The 6,438-nt window shown below is 40.3% G+C and overlaps 1 non-coding gene across 1 annotated transcript; it reads right to left on the bottom strand.

The window, feature by feature from the left end:
* Positions 1-361: 361 nt before the first annotated feature.
* Positions 362-553, bottom strand: LOC116966305. The gene has a single exon (XR_004409987.1). It is a non-coding gene; the product is annotated as a U2 spliceosomal RNA (small nuclear RNA).
* Positions 554-6,438: the final 5,885 nt, after the last annotated feature.

The following is a 6,438-nucleotide window of genomic DNA, read 5'->3' as shown; positions in this document are numbered from 1 at the left end:
ATATAACATGTTTAAGTCAATTCATATTGGCATTAAGTATTACAAGCTCAGTAACACATCAGGACACATAAGATGTTACTCAAAACAGGTGGAAGTGTACAACCATAATCCTTCCTGCCGATAAATTCCATGATAACACTACAGATTAATCCATTTGCCCCCATAATACAGGTATGGAGATAGTTTTGAACACTAGTATCTCAGCTCATAGGAAAGGTACAAAGTTCAGTAGCTGGTAATGCTGCTATATCCCAATTACTTTGCCACGTAGTTGATTGGTGGTTAATGCACCATGACTGATAGTCATAATGAATACCAGATAACAACGTTGTGGATGGTCAACGTAAATATCTGGATATATATTTTGTGCACCGTTCCCAGAGGCACTGCAATACTGGGTCGATGCGTGGAGTGGACGGAGCAAGCCCCTATTCCATCTCCCTGTTCCAAAATTCAATTTAATATATGGTCCCTAGATAAGGGACGTATCAGATTATTAAACTGATAAGAACAGATACTACACTTGATCTTAGCCAAAAGGCCGAGAAGCGATGCAGCTAAAGCTGTATCCAAGGATAGTTTGTCGTTAATATATAGACATGCCATGACGGAATGTTTCTAAGTGTCAGGGCTAGTTGATTCTAGATAACTTTGACTTAAATGCCGCAACGCTCATCATGGTTACTCCATCCAGGTAATTGCGGTATATCCGAAACTTATATGAGAAGGTACTGAATAGTGTGCATCTTCAAGGTCGATGTCTACCATAAAGTATCCTTGGATCCGTGGTAGTAGTTACAAATCCCATGAATGGGTATACCTGGTGAAATACTCAAGTGGTTTATCAACGATGGTGCGACATTCACCATCGTGGGAGGGTAGACCACTTGGGGTGCTTGCTGAATTGGTGGCAAGATATTAATTCTATTCCCCTTGTATTTATTTTTTGGTATATAACTACCAAGAGTGAGAGCTTCCTAACCAGGCGTGATTCATCCACTCCTTGTTAGTACAACCCTTAACCTTTATGTGATGGTAGGAACCATACTTATCTGTCTTCATTGGTGTTTTCTTCGGTTTCTGGTTCCTTGTTCTTGTAGGGACGATGTTTGTTGGGGGGTGGCGCATTTTCCCCTGGGGCCTGCTCTGGGCCGTGGCCTAAAATGCTACGGGTTTGGCATGCAGGCCCCGAGCTTTCACCAGTACCATGAGGTAGACACCCCTGGTGGACACGTAGAGGTACTGCTGTCTGGTGTAGTGTGGTGCTCATTCGAGACTCTGCCCTCTTGTGCCGAATAGTTTGAACACTTCGTCCAGTTTTTTAGGACTGGTTTGGTAAGTGCCAGGTAGCAGGATCTGTGCTTGTGAGGTCGGCGTTCTCATAGTCCTGTTAATTTCATAGATTGAGGGCAGGTTTGTGAGTTCATTTCAGAAGTTATGAGGTATACCGTTGAACAGTAGGGTCGGGTGTTTTGCCATACTACCCTGCCCTTCTGGAATGAGCAGGTGGACATGATAGCCGACGTCAGGGTACCAAATGCATTTTAAAATATTTAGGTTAAATGCGCTGCTCAATGTATCCCCCAATAATGGCGGGCACTTTGAGTAAATGCAATTTAGGGGAGGCGTGATAAAACCAACGCCTCATGGCTACCTGTCTTGGAGAGGTTTTTTGGAAAAAGACAGGTAGTAAGCTGGCCATCAGTTGAGACTGAAAAGCCATCTCGCTAGTGGTGGAGCCACATAGCGGCCACACCCAGCAGCTCTTCCTGATCCTGTACCTCAAGCATACTCCCGATATTGTTCAGCCAGTGACCCCTCTTCATGACCAGCCCAGCCACTGGTCACCCCAAAGCTAACCACACTAAGGAGGAAGCGATGGGCAGTGCCTAGGCACTGTGGAGGGTATGCCTGAACCCTCCAGCGAGACTGCCCCTCACGTAGCGTGTCTCGCAGGAGCTCCTGCTCCAGGAGCCGCTCCAGCGGCTCAGGCGGCTGTCTCTCTCCCATGCGGGTGGAGAGACGTCCCCTCCGACAAGTCGGAAGCCACCGGCCGGATGCCTCTTCGGATGGCTGAACATCCAGCCCGCAGCTCAGGCACTAGCGGGACTGGCCTCGGCGCGGTGTGGGGATAGCGGAACGCCCGGTTAAATGTTCCTACCGCCTTCTTCTGGAGCTTTTGTGCCTTGTAGTAGCGAGAGCGCCCCTCAAGCAGCGCGTCTCGCAGGCACCTGCACCGAGAGCCGCTCCAGCGGCTCAGGCGGCTCTCTCTCCCCCCGTGCGGGTGGAGAGACGTCCCGTCCCAAATCGGGAACACCTGCCGAATGCCTCTTCGGGTGGCTATACATCCAGCCCGCTATCGGGCTGGGCTCGGCACGGTGTCGGGGAATTGCGGAACACCGGGTCGCCCCTACCGCCTGTTGCTGCCCCCCTTCCCCCCGACGGGAAACGTTCCTCCTCGAACGAGGGACAGTTTTGTTCCAGAGCCTTTTTCTCTGCCTGTAAAACACAAGCAGAAAAAGGGGCTCCCCTGTAAAAGAAACCCGACCTCAGGATACTCACCTGACGGTCCGTTTCTCTGTTGCGGGAGTGCCTAACTCCCGCTGCCGCTGTTGCACTGCTGGCGTAATGCCGCGCCTGCGCACTGAGCGGGTTCTTCACGTAGTCACTCACGTGACTCCGAAGTAAAATTAACAATACTAATATAGAAATAGCAACTGAAACTGATAAAAATGTGTTGCCTGCTTTATAACGCAGACAACCGTAATCACATATGTTCCGCAGCTCGAGTGGGGAGGGGAGGAGACTCAGGCACCTGGCATAATTCCAGGAGCCTGACTCTGGTTAACCCTTTCAGCGAACAACTCACTTTTAACAATACTAAAACCAATTACAAATAGTTAAGAGATAAAGAGTGAGGAATATAAGTAACTGAATACATGATTAGATTTGATAAGTCGGAATGAAACATGTATATATATACTGCAACTGGGTGAAATAGAACTGATTTGGAAACGGTACCGACCCCCTAGGATTTGGGTAATAAAGGCAGCGGGGCTAACCTTATAACATCTACGCCGGAAGCGATATCGATGTCGTACCCCACAGACGAGTGGGCCACTCACTACGGTGTCCGAAACTCAGACACCGTAAATTTATTTGATATACTTTTTTAATCACAATATGTCACATCTATGTGTTTTTTTTTCAAGGACAATCGCAGAGGGGAACTACCAAGGAAGTCTATAATATAAATGCTCCCAAAATAACCAGAGTCCTGAGGTATGAATGCACCATAATAAATAAGGTCATCAAAATAGGTAAAAATGTATGACGACAATCAAAAGAAAATGGGAGGAATCACACTACTATGTAGTTGGAATATAAGGGGTATTAATGAACCTATTAAAAGGGGCAAGATACTAGCTCAGTTGAAATCATACCACACGGATATTTCGTTTCTACAGGAAACGCATCTTAAACATCAAGATCAGACGAGACTGAGGACGAACTGGATAGGCCAAACATTTCACTCTTCATTCACTTCCAAATCTAGAGGTACTGCTATCATTATTCGTAAAGGAATTCCATTTAAATCAAAGAATATTATTTCAGATAAGGAAGGGAGATACCTTATAGTAGCAGGAGAGATCAATAATATGCCAATTACGCTGGTAAACATATATGCGCCCAATTTTGATAACCCTCAATTTTTTAATAAAATTCTGAATATAATTGCAGAATTTAATTATCAAAATGTTATAATTGGAGGAGACTTTAACCGTGTTTTAGACCCTTATCTAGATAAATCGAAGCAAAAACAAAAAGGTAATATGAAATCTAAAACCAGTGAACTTTTACATACATATATGGAAAACACAAATATAGTAGATGTGTGGAGGATTGCAAACCCGACGGGAAGGGATTATTCGTTTTATTCAACGGTGCATAAAACATACTCACGGATAGACTATTTTCTTGTGGATACAAAATTAATTCCGCACACTATGAACCCTAAATACCACACTAATGCGATCTCAGACCACTCTCCGTTAACTTTTGTTTTAAAACTAGAAGGAATGTCTATGAATAAATCGTTCTGGAGGTTTAACTCGCAAATTTTAAAAGACCCACAAGGGAGTATATATCTAAAAAAACAGATGGACCTATTTTTTGAGATAAATGATACACCAGATATATCCCCCACGCTATTATGGGAATCCTTCAAAGCATTTATTAGAGGAGTCATTATTTCATTTCAAGCTTATCAAAATAAAAAGAATAAGAATGAACAAAGACATTTAGAAGAACAAATAAAACAATTAGATATAGATAATGCTAAAGATCCAACTATGGATAAACATAATAAAATCCTACTATTGAAATTCAAGCTAAATAAATTACTGTCAGAGAAAGTTATAACATTATTTCAAATCGCAAAACAAGAACACTTCGAATTCGGGGACAAACCCCACAAACTTCGGCACGCCAACTGAAAAAACGGGAAAAAGAGAATGCAATATTAAAGATTAAATCAGATAGAGGGGAATTATTAACATTACCCAAGGATATCAATAAAAGATTTGCTCAATTTTACCAGAATCTATACACATCTAAAACGTTAATAGACAATAATAAAATTTCAGAATTTCTAGATAACTGTAACCTACCACAATTAGAACTGAGGGAACAAGAGGAACTGGGAGCACAAATTACTTCTAAGGAGATAGAAGACACAATAAAAACACTAAAGAATGGAAAAACACCAGGACCAGACGGATTCAGTAATGAATTGTATAAATCTTTTTATGACATAGCTACTCCACGATTACAGAAAATGTATACATATGCTTTTAAAGAGCAAAGTTTACCTGAAACACTAGCAGAATCAACGATCATATTAATACTTAAAAAAGATAAAAATATAGAAGAACCAGGTTCATATAGAGCTATCGCTTTGTTAAATACGGATCAAAAAATAATAGCGAAAACACTAGCCAGTAGACTAAGCAGGTATGTTAGTAGACTAATAAATGAGGATCAAACAGGATTTATACCTAAGGGACATTCATTCAATAACTTGAGACGTTTGCTTAACATAATGCACTCACATAAATCTCACGACCAAGAGTTATCTATCATCTCACTGGACGCAGAAAAAGCGTTTGATCAAGTAGTATGGGATTATATGATTAAAGTATTGCAAAAATTCCAATTGGGAGAGAACTTCATTGCATGGATAAAACTATTATATAACAAACCTACGGCTAGAATACTAACTAATAATATATTATCCTCGAAATTTGAACTATCAAGGGGCAATAGACAAGGTTGTTCATTATCTCCGCTGTTATTTGCTTTGGTAATTGAACCCCTTGCTGAAAAAATAAGAACACACCTGGATATTTACGGTTATAATACAAAATATTCAAATAACAAAATATCCCTATATGCCGATGATGTACTACTGTACATCACAAAACCACAAATTAGTATACCGAATATATTAAATTTAATTGAGGACTTTGGATCCTTTTCAGGATATAGAATAAATTGGAACAAAAGTGAAATTATGTCGATAAAACCAAAAGACTCAACACACCTCAGTAAATTCCCCTTTAAAATAGCTACAGAAAAATTCAAATATTTGGGAATTGAAATTACTAGAAATTACCAGGATATGTTTAAAGCCAATTATAATCCCTTACTTAAGAAATTAAATAATTTGATTAAATTCTGGAAAACACTTCCGATGTCCTTAATAGGCAGAATAAACGCTATAAAAATGATTTTCTTACCACAAATTCTATACCTATTTCAATCAATACCTATATATCTCCCAAAAAAGTTTTTCAAAAAATTGGACTCAGACATTACAAATTTCATATGGGATTATAAACCCCATAGAATACAAAGAACACACCTTAATAAACGAAAAGAGTGGGGGGGGGGGGGGGGTTCTAGCGCTCCCTAACTTTATGTATTATAATTGGGCAGTAAATATTAAAAATATGATTCACCTGCTGGACAATTCTGCCCAGCAGGCGGACTGGATTGTAATGGAAAAAGGGGACTGCTCCCCGAGTAATATAGGAGCGATTATCCTCTCACCAATAAATTTGAATAATAAAAATTATAATAAAAACCCAATTATACATAGCACAATTAGAACATGGAAACAAATAAAACAGAATCTAAAATTAAGAAACCTATCTCTCTCAATACCAATAGTCAATGACCCATCGTTTAAACCATCAATCATAGGCAAATCATTTATACAATGTGAAAGAATGGGAATCAAAACGCTCGAAGATCTGTATGAAGTGGGAAAATTACTATCATTTCAACAACTACAACTGAAATATAATTTGAAAAATAACCAATATTTTAAATATCTTCAAATTCGTGATTATCTGAAAAAATACACAAAAGACTATC

This window comes from Amblyraja radiata, chromosome 36, assembly GCF_010909765.2.
Source record: "Amblyraja radiata isolate CabotCenter1 chromosome 36, sAmbRad1.1.pri, whole genome shotgun sequence".
In the NCBI taxonomy this organism is placed as follows: Eukaryota; Metazoa; Chordata; class Chondrichthyes; order Rajiformes; family Rajidae; genus Amblyraja; species Amblyraja radiata.
This window is presented reverse-complemented; position numbering and strand designations above follow the sequence as displayed.